This window comes from Brassica oleracea, chromosome C2 (assembly GCF_000695525.1).
Source record: "Brassica oleracea var. oleracea cultivar TO1000 chromosome C2, BOL, whole genome shotgun sequence".
Classification (NCBI taxonomy): Eukaryota; Viridiplantae; Streptophyta; class Magnoliopsida; order Brassicales; family Brassicaceae; genus Brassica; species Brassica oleracea.
This window is the reverse complement of record NC_027749.1, coordinates 3,293,983-3,310,561: the sequence shown is the minus strand read 5'-3', so window position 1 is coordinate 3,310,561 and position 16,579 is coordinate 3,293,983. Positions and strand designations below refer to the sequence as shown.

At 34.0% G+C, this 16,579-nt stretch overlaps 1 pseudogene; it reads left to right on the top strand.

The window, feature by feature from the left end:
* The first annotated feature begins 6,095 nt into the window (after nt 1–6,095).
* On the top strand, nt 6,096–14,730 carry LOC106323182 (annotated as a pseudogene).
* The last annotated feature ends 1,849 nt before the right edge of the window (nt 14,731–16,579 follow it).

Genomic DNA, 16,579 nt, shown 5'->3' with positions numbered 1-16,579 from the left:
CGTTAGAACGTTTTTACTGCGTCAAAGTATCAGCGATTGCGTTTTGAGGCCTTCTTCACACATTTGTTTTACGCGATTAAAATGAAAAGAAATAACTCGAAACAAATAGTTATATTCGAGTTATGAGTAGTGTGTCTTGTACAATACGGAAGTTTGAAAGTCGCCACCATCTTAATATGTCCGCGTTTTATTTTATTCCAGCCTAATCAAGTCTACATGCAAAAACTATCATAGAAAATTTAAAAGAATGTCAAGCCTTTAGTCAAAAAATATCTATATATTTAAAAGAATGTGTCAACTTGGTTACCAAATAAATATAACCAAAAAGAATGTACCTATAACGACGTCTGTAGATCCCGTTGACGTGTCATCATGATATGCCACCCCCATGTATTGGCTGTAGACCCCACCTTTTCAACTTTTTATATATGTATAGAAAATTGTCAACTTAATTGGTTATCAAATAAAAACAAAAAGAATGTAACTATAATAACGACGCCCGTAGGTCCCGTTGACGTGTCATGATATGCCACCCCATGTATTGACTGTGGACCCCATCTTTTCTTGCTTGCTTGTCATTCTATTCACTCTTGTTGATTCTAAAATTTCATATGCGTCAAACGAATCAGAAAGTAAGAAATATTGGAAATTTAACATGAAGTTGAAGAACATATATAGACATATACAAAGCCTAGGTTTGCCTTATGTCCCTCTTACACAACTGATAAAAAAAATATTACTCACCAAATTAAGTACGTACTCACCAACCTCACTTTATCATGATCACTTTCACGAATGATCGATCACTTCTCTTTAAGAATCTGTTTCCAAGTTCAAACGCTTCGACCTCTTTTCAAGCGCAGCCGCGCTTTCGTCCACCGAACCAAGACCACGTACGTTGCTGCTTCTAGATGCGTCGAGGATCGTTTTAGCTAGCCCTGAGGCTGCTGCCATTATGGCTAAGGCGTAAGAGCAACACATCAGACCGATGTATTTATATGTATATATATACACGTACCAAAGGCTGCAGAGGTTTAACAAAAGCTATATTTTTTTTCTAAAGAAAGCCATTGAACCTAAAAAATAATAATAACAAAAAAAAAAAAAAAAAAAAAAAAAAAAAAAAAAACTCAAGACAAGTGGTGGTATTTTTGTACATTACGAAAGGTTGAAAGTCGTCTGACTTTAAAAAACCATCTCAAGTAGTCTGGGTTGGATAAACATGCCTTCACGTGTTAGAGGATGTTCGTCTATCTCGCGCCATGCTCCTCTTCACTCTGTTGACTGGTCTGTCACTTTCTTTTATCTCTTCAACGTCTATACGGGTAACGGGTTAAAGGACGAAACTGGAAGTGTGTAAAATGAAGAACATCTGAGAACCTGAATCATTCAGATCATGTAACCAGTATTATATTCTCAGAATTGTATATTCTTCGTTCAATTTTGCATGAAAATATGGTTTAGTCAATTTTTCCAGCCTAATCACGTCAACATGCAAAACTATAAATATAAAATTTAAAAGAATGTCAACTTGGTTATCAAATAAAAACAAAAAGAATGTAACTATAACGATCGATGTCTGTAGGTCTCGTTCACGTGTTACCCCATATATACACATACTGACTGTGGACCCCACCAGTGGCGGAGGGAGGTAGGGAGTAAGGGAGGCAGCTGCCCCCTATGAAATACTGAAATAATTACTTTTCCATTGTTTATTTGAGAATTATTTGATTTTAGTTGTGATTTTTTTTCTACTACCCCCTATAGATGTGAATAATTGTAGTTCCTTTTGGTTTATGATTTTTAAACAGAAAATTAAATATTTAATTAGGAAAGTTGATTATTCATAAAAATACTGAAATAGTTATTCTACTAATTTTTTTGTTTAGGATTTGAAGAAAGGAAAATTACTATTAAACACTCTTTTACAATATTCCTATGTTTACAATTTTAGAAAAGGACAATTACTATCAAATATTTTTATAGTGATCATTTCTTTAGGATTTAGAAAAGGAAAATTAGTATTAAATAAATTATTTTACAAATACTTTTTGTTTAGAATTTTTAAAAAGAAAAAAAATTTAGTAAAAAGTACTATCAAAATTTTATTGAAACAGCTACTATTAAATAACTTTTGAAATTAATTCTTGCTATTAAATAATTTTAAAATTTCGTTTTTATTATCTTAGCATATATATATATTTAATCATGAGATATTTTAACATATGCCGATATATTAATAGGAAAATCACCCTCATATAATTATTTGCTTAATATTTTTTAAAAAGGAAAATTATTTTAAATAATATTTATAGTTATTTTTTTAATAAATTGTTTATTTTTTTATTATTTATTTATATATTTTTTAATTAGAAGATAGTTTAACATATGTCACAATCTTAAATATATAATTGTCATGTGTCACAATCGCGTTAATTATCAATTTTGAAAAACCAAGCTTTATATAATAAGATGAAATTAATTCTTGCTGTTAAATAATTTTAAAATTTCGTTTTTATTATCTTAGCATATATATATATTTAATCATGAGAGATTTTAACATATGCCGATATATTAAAAGGAAAAACACTTTCATATAATTATTTGCTTAATATTTTTTAAAAAGGAAAATTATTTTAAATAATATTTATAGTTATTTTTTTAATAAATTGTTTATTTTTTATTATTTATTTATATATTTTTTTAATTAGAAGATAGTTTAATATATGTCACAATCTTAAATATATAATTGCCACGTGTCACAATCGCGTTAATTAGCAATTTTGAAGAACCAAGTTTTATATAATAAGATATCTTGAAGGAAGCGTATTAGAAAATCTAGAATATCCACCCAAAACCAGTGGTCACGTGCAATATTTCATATTAGTTTAGAAAATTAGATTATCACTATTGGTAAATGCAATATTTCATATTAGTTTAGAAAATTAGATTTACTCATCTCTATATAAGTCTATGCATTACAATATTATTCTTCATGAGAGTCAATAATGTTTTTTCCAATTCTATACTCTCATCAATCTATCACATGACTCTTGTTGTGGCATATGTCGAACAAGCAGCTAAAACAATCTTTTTTCGGATCAAACGTCACCCTGTTTCCTCTTATCTCTTCCATAAACTCAGCCATTGCCTATAAAAACAGAATACACACGTTCATGAGAAATGAGAACATAAATTTATTTCTTGTGGTACAAGTTATTAGGTTAGTATCTCCTATGGAATTTGAAGAAAACAAATGAAGCTTACTTTTTGAATTCAGGCATGCCGAGATAGTCTTGAAAGAGAGCAAGCTCTCTGAACGGATTATTGACCTCCTCTTGAAACTAACTGCGACTGGGTTCTTAGCTAACCATGACTCGATGAGATCGAAACATAGCTGATTTTCGACAAGACCCATCTGGATCATCCCATTAGGGTTCTTGATCTCATCGTAAGGATTCTTCTCGTACTCTTCCCATCCCAAGAAGTAGGATGAGTCTTGTCCATGACTTTCTTGTATATTAGCGATAGCGTTTTGAGGCCTTCTTCGCACATTCGTTTTAAGCGGTTAAAATGAAATTTTCGAGGGAGTTTTAAAAATATATTTTTTTTTTGGCGGCTTTTTAAAAATATATTTAAAAAAGGAAAAAAAGGAAAAAAAAGGAAAAAAAGTAGTTATATCCGAGTGGCATTACGGAATTGAAAGTCGACGTTATAAACCATCTCTCTTGTTGGTTCATCACCGTCGTGGTATTTTATTTTACCGTTGTAATCCTCACTACCACGGTTACTTCTCTTTTCAGAATCAGTGTCTCCTAAATGCATTATATGAGATAGATTGTACAAGAACTCTCTTTCACCGTTACAATGGTAATTCTCTTTCTCTCTGAAGAAGGTAAGCAAGCTGACGAAGCGTCTCCGAACTCAACTCCTCTTGCTCGTTTATAAAGTACCTTCTCTGTGTAATGGGATCCAACTTATCACCACGCTTAGGTTCCTTATTTGTTAACGAAAATTTGATCATTATAGTGTAGTGTCTGTTACCTCTAGTATCTGGAAAGAGTTCCTTAGATACTTGACTTCTGCATCAAAGTTGGTTTTAAGGAATCTTTCAGCTGTTCCTAGTTTCGAGACATCACCAGAGACCAGAGTACTCCCGGAGTTTGATCTCTTCTTCCTTTGTTGGAGCCATCTTCACCAACGTCTCTAGAAGCCTCTGCACCTAAGCATAAAATTTTCTTCTAAAATAAATTTCTTAAAATCAAAGAAAAACGAGTTCATGTGAGAAATAAATCCACGTTTGCAACTAAAGCATAAGACACAAAGATAATTTATCAAGAAACACCAAAATAGAAACGGACGAGCTGAAAGCCATCACTCTAGTGACTAGTCTCTCCTATTAAAAAAAAGAGAGAACTCAATTGTGATGGAACTCCTGAAGAGACATAGAAACGCCATAGTCACACTCCGAGCAATAAAAAAGCGCCACTTGCATTTTGATCTTCCCAAAATATCCTACAGTCTTCAATTCTCTATAGAACATATATCAACTAGTTCATAAGCAAGGCTCGATAAGCAGGCCACTCAGGAGGTCGAATCATAGCACCAATCAAAGTTGAAAGCTTCAATCTAGAAGATGACTTTCAAACTCCATGATTACATATACTCTTTACCGATCACAAAAACTATCATACTTTGTTAGGAAATGATCTTTAATGGAAGGAACTAAATGCTCGTTGACTGTGTAGCATAGGATGACCTTGATGATTCATTAAATTATAAGTTGCACCTCCAATAGAGCATGAAGCCTATCAAACCAATCATTTGGTGGAAAAAGGTACCAGACTACCAGTATATGGAGGAAAAAGGTACCCATAAATTTGGCGCAGGCACATAAACAGAGCAGTCACTATTTACAATCATTTTATGTGGTAAGAAAATCTAAACAATCATTTTTATCTATTTAATATGATATCTAATTAAATTTGACTAGTATTACCATAGATATATAGTATACTTAATATGACTATCTATTAAATGAGACTTTCTAATCATATAATTTGATAATTATTTTTATATTTATATAACAATTTTTTTAATCATTGATAAAAAATTTCAGTGTGAGATTTTTAATGGTTTTAAAATCTATAACCGTTCTTGAAAATTCACTGAAAATTTGAAATTAAAATAATTATATATTTTTATATGATATATAATATATATATATATATATATATATATATATATATATCTTATTCTAAATATCTATTAAATGAATTTTTATCCTCATATGGTTTTATGATCATTTGTATCTTATTATAATAAAAATAAATAAATCTTTGATCATAAATTTGTTATGTGAGACTTTTAATAGTTTTAGTAATTTATAGTCATTTTTTTTATTTTTTTAAAATAAATTTTTATTATATGATTAATGTAATTGTTTATTTTATTTTAATACTATAAAATTAAACAAAAATGATGCAAGATACATAAATTGCTATCAAATATTTAATATTAAAATCACTAACTTTCATATATATATATATATATATAGTTATAGTTATATTAAGTAATTCTATAGACTTTATTTAACGGAAGAACGAAAAGTATTAATTGTACACTATTAATTAGTTTTATGATTAGTTGAGTAAGAAGTATAATATATGTTTAGATGAAACATCATGATTTTTTACGGATTTTGAGAAGCATTCCAGTGATGACATTTTCATAGTTAAAATATTGTAATATTTCTCAAATAATATGTAATGGATAATTGTTATATCAAACATTTGATACACCAACATGTATTGTTATAAACATGCTAAAAAATATAAGACTTCTTTAAAAATTATCCGTCCATTAATTAAGACTTGTATATAAAGTTTAACAAAATTTCGAGTAATATGTTTTCCATGTAAAATTTAATTCTCATTAATTTATATTGTAATGCACATTCATTGTAATAGTGCATGCATTCAAAATGATAACAAGAAGTTCATTTTATATGAAAAGTTGTATTAGTTTAAAACTACTGAAAATTCAGGTTAAGTTAAATATGCACTTTAACTCTCTGATGATAATCTTCATTTTAAATGGGAAAATTCTATGATCAATTAACATATTTCCCTGGCCCAAAACTTCGTCCCATCTGCTCTTGTGGTGGAAGGATTAGCACTGTGTTCAAAGCTAATGAATTGGGGGTTTCTTCGGTGGAATTTGCTTCGAATTCATCCAACCTAATCCGTGCAGTCAACTCCAAATCGATGCCTCCTGAGCTTTTTGGAATCTTGTCGGATATATCTCTTGTTCATGCGTGTTTCAATGAAATATCGTTTATTATCCTCCTATATATTAATTGAAAAGTCAATTTAGTGATTTATGCTGACGTGTCGCTCATAGAAGAGTTTTCCAATTAATTGTTATAATTTGATTGGTTGATGGTTTTTATTTTTTTATTTATTTAATTCAAGTTCTTAAAAGGAAACTATTCATAGAATTATCAAATCTAATCTATGTTTACAAACATACAATTACGCATCTTAAATATAAATGAATGAACATAATTTGTTTATAGAAATAATTAAATATCTAGATTACATTATATAAATTGATAAGATACATATAAATACATATAAATTATAGAAATGAATTCTCCTACTTTTTTCTTATGATTTTTTCCCTATATATTCTTAAAATTTATGTTATACTATGTATTTTTATAGAAAAAAATATTGTTTATTTTTTCAATCTTGTTTATTTTTTCTTTTGCAAATAAACTTTTTAAAATATACGTTTTGATTATGTATTAGTTTTTGGTTGGGTTTTCAAAGGAAAAAAAAATTACGTGTGATTATTTACGATTTTTTATTTCACTTTTGTGGATTTTATCAATATGAAAAAAACAATATCATAGATGAATTCCTTTTTTATTTTAATGGATTTTTTTCTTTTCATTTTGAAATTTATGTATTTTTAGACTATTTATGTACTTTCTCAAAATTATTATTTGTTGAGTAAGCTTTTCACCAAGCTTAAGTTATATTATGGATTGTCATAAAATTCATTTTTTAATTTTTTATATGCTATTTTTTGTTTACCGAACTGATGTTTAAAAAAAAAATCTTTTATTGTGTATTAATATTTGGTTATGGTTTTTATTATTTTTATTAATCGTTGTAAGCTTGCGCCTGCTTATATTGTTTTTGGGGATTTTTCTCCTTGTGTTATTATAATTTTTTATTATGTATTTTAAATTATATCATGTATTTTTTGAATTATTTTTTGTTGACAAAAAGTGATTCAAATATTTGGTTGATTTAAAAATAACTAATCATTTAAAACAAATATGGGTTATTAACCATTTTGTTAATATATCTGATGATGTTACCCCTACTTAACCTTTTTGTTAAAAGCAGGATAGTTAATAAATTTTTTTTTATAGAATTATAGTGATGATGTTAGAATTTTAGATATCCTCTTGATGAGCTGGCGGCCTAAGAGGAGAAAAAAAAATCTATATATATAGATACTAGTGTTCTTTCCAATGAGAAGCTCAATCTCTTTTATTTTTTTAAAAAAATATTCTTTTGTTTGTAAGATGCAAAACACAAACAGAAGAAGATGTATTGTTAAGTAATTCGGTTTAACACAAATGATGGCAGGTATCCAGATGATATCTATGATAGAAATTAAAATGGTATGCATACTTGCAAGAGAAGTCATGGGCAGAAGTAACAACGACTCTGAATGTAAACGTTACTAATAGTAATAAACTACCACAACATGTAATGGCGACGGGCGCAACACCTCTAAACGAGAAAGATACATTAAACGCTACATGGGACGTTGAGCCTCCTGCAAATTTTTACACCTACATGTAGTACTTTGCAGAAATTCAGACTCTAAGGGCCAACGATACGAGGGAATTTGATATCAAGCTGAATGGAAAATATTTATATGGACCTTATAGTCCTAAACCATTACAAGCCGAAACCATACGACTCAACATAAAACCGAAGCAATGCGATGGAGGGGCATGTATTTTGCAGCTTGCGAAGACGTTAAAATCAACTCTTCCGCCTCTACTTAATGCAATGGAGGTTTTTACTGTCATTGATTTCCCGCAAATGGAGACAAATGACAATGACGGTATGTAGATTTTAAACATTTGATCTTATCTACAAATGTTTTTACGTTATGTGTGTTGATTCGTGATGTCATCAAGCTTTACAATGATAGTTGCTGGTATCAAGAATGTTCAAGATACTTATGGATTGAGTAGAATAAGTTGGCTAGGAGATCCGTGTGTTCCCGAAGAGTATTTGTGGGATGGCCTAAACTGCGACAGCTCAAATTACTCTATGCAACCAACAATCATTTCCTTGTAAGATAAGATAATATATATATATATAGATAGATAGTTCATATCAAATTAATTTCAAACTACACATCTCATACTTCATGTCTTCAGAAACTTATCTGCAAGTAACTTAACTGGGAACATCTCGCACGCCATTCAAAATCTCACTCACCTTCAAAAATTGTAAGTATATATGCACGGCTGTCCAAGCCTAAAAATTATGTAGCCTTTGGAAATGGATCAGATTTGATGGGTTGATCTTTCTCCTTTGTTAAATGTAGGGACTTGTCAAATGACAATTTGACTGGAGAAATACCTGAATTTCTAGCTCACATAAAATCACTCTTGGTCATGTAGACTCTCATGAGACACTACAATTTCGACTTTTTCTTTTGGTTAAGCTTATTTTTTTCCTAAAAGGATTAATTGCGTATGTTTTGACTTTATATACTCCAACAGAGACGTAAGTGGTAAGAATTTCACTGGCTCGGTTCCTCCCTCACTTCTTCACAAAAAAGGAATGAAGTTAAAGTAAGCTATTTTTATGTTTCCTTTAAGACTGTTAACACACGGAGTGATGTATTTGGCATCTTTAACAACTCTCGCATATTTCAGTGTCGACAACAACCCACATCTTCTTTGCACAGCTGATTCATGTGTGAACAATGGTGAGAATGGGCATACGAAAAAGAGTACAGTTGTACCGGTGGTTGCATCAATTGCCTCACTAGCCGTTCTTATAGTTGCAATCGTCATGTTCCTTGTTCTCAGAAAGAAAAAGGCATCAAAAGTTGAAGGTATCAATCATTAAATAAGTTCAAGTGTAAATGCAAAACATACATACAGATCAAACTAATTATCGGAATTGTGCCTTGTATCCTAGGGACAATACCATCATATATGCAAGCATCACATAGTAGATCATCTCAACCACAAATAGTGATGAAGAATAGAAGATTTAGTTATTCAGAAGTTGTGACAATGATAAATGACTTCCAACGAGTCCTTGGGAAAGGAGGGTTTAGAATTGTTATCATGGTTTTGTGAATGGTACAGAACAAGTAGCTGTTAAGATTCTTTCCCATTCATCATCTCAAGGATATAAACAATTCAAAGCTGAGGTAAAATGCCACCCTCATCACTACTTTAAGAAAAATAATCAATGGTTCAACTCTCACTAAGAACAAAAAAAAATTGAACTATGATTTGGTGTTTAGGTAGAACTTCTTCTTAGAGTACATCACAAGAATTTGGTCAGTCTTGTTGGATATTGTGACGAAGGAGATAACTTGGCTCTCATTTATGAATACATGGCTAATGGAGATTTAAAAGAACATATTTTATAAGACTAACTGCTACCTGATCTAGTGCGAGGGGGGGGGAGATCTTCATCCTCATCAGCGAGGACTACTCAAGGCCAAGCTCAGGGCTCCTTGGCTCAACCGCAGACCACCATCATCCCAGCTATCACAAGGAAAGGATCGGGTTTTCGGGCCGATCCAAAACCTCTTCCTTAGTGAGTATGAGCTGGAACTGTCAAGGTATTGGAAGCGACCTGACAGTTCGGCGTCTAAACGAGTTCAAATATAAAAATCGCCGGACTTAATGTTTCTAATGGAGACCAAGAGATCAGATGAAGAGGTGTTACGTATGTTCAGAGGGTCTGATTTTGTTAATCATTACACTGTCCCGCCTGTGGGATTGAGTGGCGGTCTTATCCTCACAGCTAGAAGTGTTGTTTTCTTCTGCAAATGTCATTGACACAAAGATTCAAGTTAATCAGAAAACCTTCTTTGTTTCCTATATTTATGGAGCCCCGAACAAAGAGGACAAACCTAAATTCTGGGAATCTATTTCCCTTATTGGGCTTCAACGAAAAGAAGCATGGCTGGTCACAGTTGATTTTAATGATTTACTGGATAATTCGGAAAAGGTTGGCGGCCCACTCAGATGGGAGGGTTCCTTCTTATCGTTCCGTAACTTTGTATCACAGAACGGGCTGATTGACCTCCAGTATTCAGGAAACTCCTTATCTTGGAGAGGAGTGTGTTATTCACATTTCATTCAGTCCCGTCTTGATAGAGCCATGGCCAATATTGCTTGGATGGAACTATTCCCAGCTGGAAGAAGTGAATACCTCAAATTCGAGGGCTCTGATCACCGGCCAATACTCACCCATTTCGACCAGAACCTCAAGAAGAAAAAGGGTATGTTCCGGTTTGATAGGAGCTTGAGAGATAAACCAGAAGTTCGAGACCTGGTGGATAAAGCTTGGAATGCTAACGCTACAGACTCGGTGCTTACCAAGATCAATAGGATCCGACAAAATCTCATGGCTTGGGTAAAAGAGAAAAACGCTAACAGCAAGGCAAGCATCATCTCGTACCAAATTTTGCTGGAGCAGGCCCTCTCCTCGAGCTAACCAGATACTCACGCCATCAGTGCCCTGAAATTAGCACTGCAAAACGCCTACAGTGAGGAAGAGCAGTATTGGCGCCAAAGAAGTAGGATCGAATGGCTGAGTTGTGGGGATAAAAATTCCAGTTTTTTCCACGCGGTAACTCGAGGAAGAAGGGCCAAGAATAAGTTCGCTGTTATTGAAGATGAATCTGGTGCTGCAGTGTTTGAAGAAGATGGAATAGTCAACACCTTCGTCTCCTTCTATCAGTCCCTCTTCACCTCGAGATAGACAGATATGCGACAGGTGGTTCATGAGGCCATAGATAGGCGAGTCTCACATGAAGCTAACGAACAGCTTACTGCTATTCCGAGCCTTGCAGAGATAAAAAACTGCTGTCTTCTCTATCCATTCTGACAAAGCTCCTGGGCCGGATGGCTTCTCGGCGGGGTTTTACCGATCCTTTTGGGATATAATAGGAGAAGATGTTTCCCGGGACATCCGGTCTTTTTTTGAATCCTCTGCCATGCCAAGAAGGATGAATGAAACACATGTGCGCCTCATTCCCAAGACCTTGAGTGCGAAACAAGTCGCGGACTATCGGCCTATAGCGCTGTGTAACACGCACTATAAAATCATAGCAAAGATCTTGACAAAGAGACTTCAGCCACACCTCCAACAGCTCATATCGCCACATCAGTCAGCTTTTGTCCCTGGACGTGCCATCTCCGATAATGTCTTGATTACCCACGAGATACTACATTTCTTGCGAAAGTCGAAGGCGAAGAAACACTGCTCTATGGCGGTTAAGACGGACATGAGCAAGGCTTATGACATGATAGAATGGGGCTTTCTCCAAGAAGTCGTGCTGCGATTGGGTTTCCACGACATGTGGGTGAAATGGATCATGGAGTGTGTGACGTCGGTCTCTTACTCGTTTCTGATAAACGGCGCACCCCAAGGACAAGTGGTTCCGGCTAGAGGACTAAGGTAAGGAGATCCGCTCTCTCCGTATCTGTTCATCCTTTGCACAGAAGTCCTCTCGGGTCTATGTATAAAAGCTCAAAATGACGGTACTCTCCCGGGAATCAAGGTGGCTCGCAATTGTCCGCCTATAAATCACCTCCTCTTCGCGGATGATACCATGTTTTTGGTAAATCGAACGCTTCAAGCTGTCAAGCCTTGGTGTCGATTTTGGATAAATATGAAAGAGCCTCGGGACAAGTTATCAACAGAGCCAAATCTGCCATAACCTTCTCTTCAAAGACCCACCCGGAAGCAAAAATCAGAGTGAAGCAGTCTCTGAATATCAATAATGAGGGAGGAATTGGAAAGTACTTAGGGCTGCCCGAGCACTTTGGAAGGAAGAAACGAGACATCTTCGCCTCCATTGTCGACCGGATAAAACAAAGAGCTCATAGCTGGACGGGGAGGTTCCTGTCTAGCGCAGGAAAGTTGGTTCTACTGAAGGCTGTTCTAGCAGCTATGCCGGCTTACACCATGTCATGTTTCAAACTCCCGAGATCACTTTGCAAACAGATCCAGTCCGTCCTCACAAGATTCTGGTGGGATATAAAACCGGAGCTTAGGAAGATGTGTTGGGTTTCGTGGGACAAAATGACACTCCCAAAGTCGGCTGGTGGACTCGGATTCAGAGAAATTGAAGTTTTTAATGACGCTCTCTTGGCTAAGCTTACTTGGCGATTGATTAAAGAGCCTGACTCACTGCTGGGAAAAACCTTGCTGGGAAAGTACTGCACTTCATCGAACATCCTAAACTGCTCAGTATCAGATAGTGCCTCTCATGGCTGGCGAGGTATTATGGCAGGTAGAGAAGTGTTAAAGAAGGGTCTCGGGTGGGTGGTTGGAAGTGGAAACCGAATCAATGTCTGGCAAGACTGTTGGGTTTCCTGTGACCAACCCCAACGCCCTGTCGGCCCTCCAACTGCAGAAACACAAAACCACCTAGTTCAAGACCTGATCAATCACACCACAAAGGAATGGAATGTGGAAGCTATCAGACTCTTATTACCTCACCATGAAGCCCAGATTCTCAAGCTGCCTCTAAGTTCAATGGCGATGGAAGATGAAATTGTCTGGCTGCCTGAGAAGTCCGGAAACTACTCCACAAAATCAGGTTATGCACTCGCCAAAGTAAATGTGGCAGGGCAAGGAGCTGTATCCTTTGACTGGCGCAAAAGCATTTGGAATGTGAAATGTTCCCCTAAAGTCCAGCAGTTCCTGTGGAAACTCAAAAGCAAGTCACTGTCAGTTGGAGAAGCCCTCCTCCGAAGAGGTATGACGGTAACTGGAACATGTAAAAGATGTGGTGCTTTAGAAAGTGAGATGCATGTGTTCTTTCAATGCCCTTTTGCCTCAAGGATTTGGGACACTTTGCCTACGCTAAATAAACCATCTCTTATGAATTGCAACTTCTTGGAAGATTTGTTGACTCTTTGCAGGAATATCATCAATCTCCCACCTTGTGGTGTCTCTGTTCCTTTGTACCCGTGGCTGTTGTGGTCGCTGTGGACGAGTAGGAACCAACACTTGTTTGAGGATAAGATGTTCACAGAAAATGAAGTCCTGGTGAGAGCTACTTGCCTAGCTCGCGAATGGCAAGAAGCTAACTTACCAAAGGCTTTACCAAACCGAACGATGACGCTACCGCTCCATCCCACCGACCTTGCTGTCTCTCCTTCTGTTATACAATGTTTCTCTGACGCAGCTTAGGACAAGGAGTCAGGAAATAGTGGATTGGGCTGGTGCTTCCAGGGTGGATCAGAAAGAATCTGCAAGCAGGGATCAGCTCACCGCCCCTTCGTAGCATCAGCTCTGGCTGCTGAAGCATGGGCCCTAAAGGAAGCTCTAAAGGATGCTATTGCATCAAACTTCAAAGACATGGTGGTCTTTTCAGACTCCAAATGTCTTGTCTCTCTTCTCAAGGATCAGTCCGTTGAGTAGATCCTTTACCTCTATCGGTTTTAAATTTGTCCCTAGACTAAGTAATATTACTGCTGATGGAATAGCTAAAGCAGCCTTGTACTCTTTTTCTGTACCTCCTTCGCTGGAGTAACTCATGTCCCCGATTTCTATTTAAGTAAGGTTTGAACAAAAAAAAAAAAAAATGTTATAAGACTAACATATCCATCTCTTCATTTAAAACACAGGAACATGTAACGGCTTTATTTTAAGTTGGGGAACTAGACTAAAAATAGTCATCGAGGCTGCACATGGTTAGTTTATATATTGAATATGTCTATTGTTTTTTTCTTATGTTTGTTCCTCTTCGATTTCATCAGATTTTTACTTTTGAATTGTGTTGCATAGGACTCGAGTATTTGCATAATGGATGCAGACCACCAATGGTTCATAGAAACATCAAAACAACAAATATTTTGTTGAATGAAGATTCTGAGGCGAAACTTGCTGATTTTGGGCTTTCAAGGTTATTTCCTACCAAAGGTGAAACTCATGTGTCAACAGATGTTGTTGGAACTCCTGGATATCTAGATCCTAAGTATAACAACTTCAGAACTTCTCACTTTCTTAAATGGGAAAGAAAACTGTATAAATCTTCTAATTCATTTTCCACATACTATAGAACAAACTGATTGTATTGTTGGAGATTATCACAAACCGACCTGTGATTGACCAAAGGCGCGCAAAAATACATATAGCAGAATGGGTAGGGTTAATGCTTACAAAAGGAGACATCATAGGCATTATGGATCCAACTCTAAATGGAGACTATGATTCTGGTTCTGTGTGGAAGGCTGTGGAACTAGCAATGTGTTGTCTAAATCCTTCTTCAGCAAGAAGACCTACCATGTCTCAAGTTGTTATTGGATTAAACGAGTGTCATGCCGCTGAAAATTCAAAGGGGGGAGCAAGTATAGACATGAACTTAAAGAGTTCTATAGAAGTGAGGTTGACCTTCGGTACTGAAGTCAGCCCAACGGCTAGGTAGATTACATGAAGAATTATCATGCGGTACCACATGAGTTTCTATTTTCTGTTTCTGTTTTATGACCACATGAATTTTGTTTATTTTTCATATTTTATAAAGCTATCTTCAGACTCATGTCTCTTATAGGTCACCTTTATTAATGATCTACGAGCTTACCGAAAAACTCAATATTTTCATAGAAATTTTAAAACAACACTAAATATCATAGGCTTCAGTATATAGAGCATTTACCGAAAAATTCAATATTTTTATAGGGTTAACACTTAGATTTTGAGAAAAATTCAAAAATATAAAAATATTGTTTTAATGCATAGTTGCATCATTCACTAATTTATGATGAAGGTCAAAGATGTTTGGAACTTTTGTTGTCTCCGTTTCTCTAGAAATAGTGATTTTATAGTGGTTACTCTACTAATTTAGAAAGTATTATGAAGTTTTACTAAATTAATTGAGAAAAAATTAAAACAATGCCCATGAACCATGAAAGAGAGTTTAATATACATTAATAAAAATGTAGAATGTGTTTATAAATTTTAAAACAACACTAAAGATCATAGGCTTCAGTATATAGAACATTTACCGAAAAACTCAATATTTTCGTAGGGGTTGTTAACACATAGATTTTAAGAAAAATTCAAAAAATATGAAAATTATGTTTTAATACATAGTTGCATCATTCACTAACATATGATGAAGGTCAAAGAGGTTTGGAACCTTTTTGTCTCCGTTTTTCTAGAGAATAACAATTTTATAGTGGTTAGTCTATTAATTTAAGGAGTATTATGAAGTTTTACTAAATTAATTGAAAAAAATTAAAACGAAGAGAGTTTAATATACATTAATACAAATGTAGAATTTGTTTATAAATTTTAAAACAACACTAAAGATCATAGGCTTCAGTATATAGAGCATTTACCTAAAAAAATTCAATATTTTCGTAAGGATTAACATATAGATTTTGAGGAAAAAACAAAAATATTAAAATAATGTTTTAGAGTATAGTTGCATCATTCACTAACATATGATGAAGTTCAAAGAGGTTTGGAATTTTTGTTGTCTCCATTTCTCTAGAAAATAGCGATTTTATAGTGGTTAATCGACCAATTTATGGAGTATTATGAAGTTTTACTAAATTAATTGAAAAAATATTAAAATGATGTCCATGTACCATGATATAGAGTTTAATATATATTAATACAAATTTAGAATGTGTTTAGAAATTTTAAAATAACACTAAAGATCATAGGCTTCAGTGTATAGAGCATTTACCGAAAAACTCAATATTTTCGTACGGGCATAGATTTTGAGAAAAATTCAAAAATATAAAAATTATGTTTTAATGCATAGTTACTTCATTCACTAACATATGATGAAGGTCAAAGAGGTTTGGAACCTTTGTTGTCTCCGTTTTCCTAAAGAGTGCGATTTTATAGTGGTTAGTCTGTCAATTTAGGGAGTATTATGAATTTTTACTAAATTAATTGACAAAAAATTAAAACGATGTCCATGTACCATGGAAGAGAGTTTAATATACATTAATACAAATGTAGAATTTGTTTATAAATTTTAAAACAACACTAAAGATCATAAGTTTCAGTATATAGAGTATTTACCGAAAAATTCAATATTTTCGTTGGGGTTAACATATAGATTTTGAAAAAAATTCAAAAATGTGAAAATTCTGTTTTAATGCATAGTTGCATCATTTACTAACATATGATGAAGTTCAAAGAAGTTTGGAACTTTTGTTGTCTTCGTTTCTCTAGAAAATAGCGATTTCATAGTGGTTAGTCCACCAATTTATGGAGTATTATGAAGTTTTACTAAATTAATTGACAAAAAATTAAAA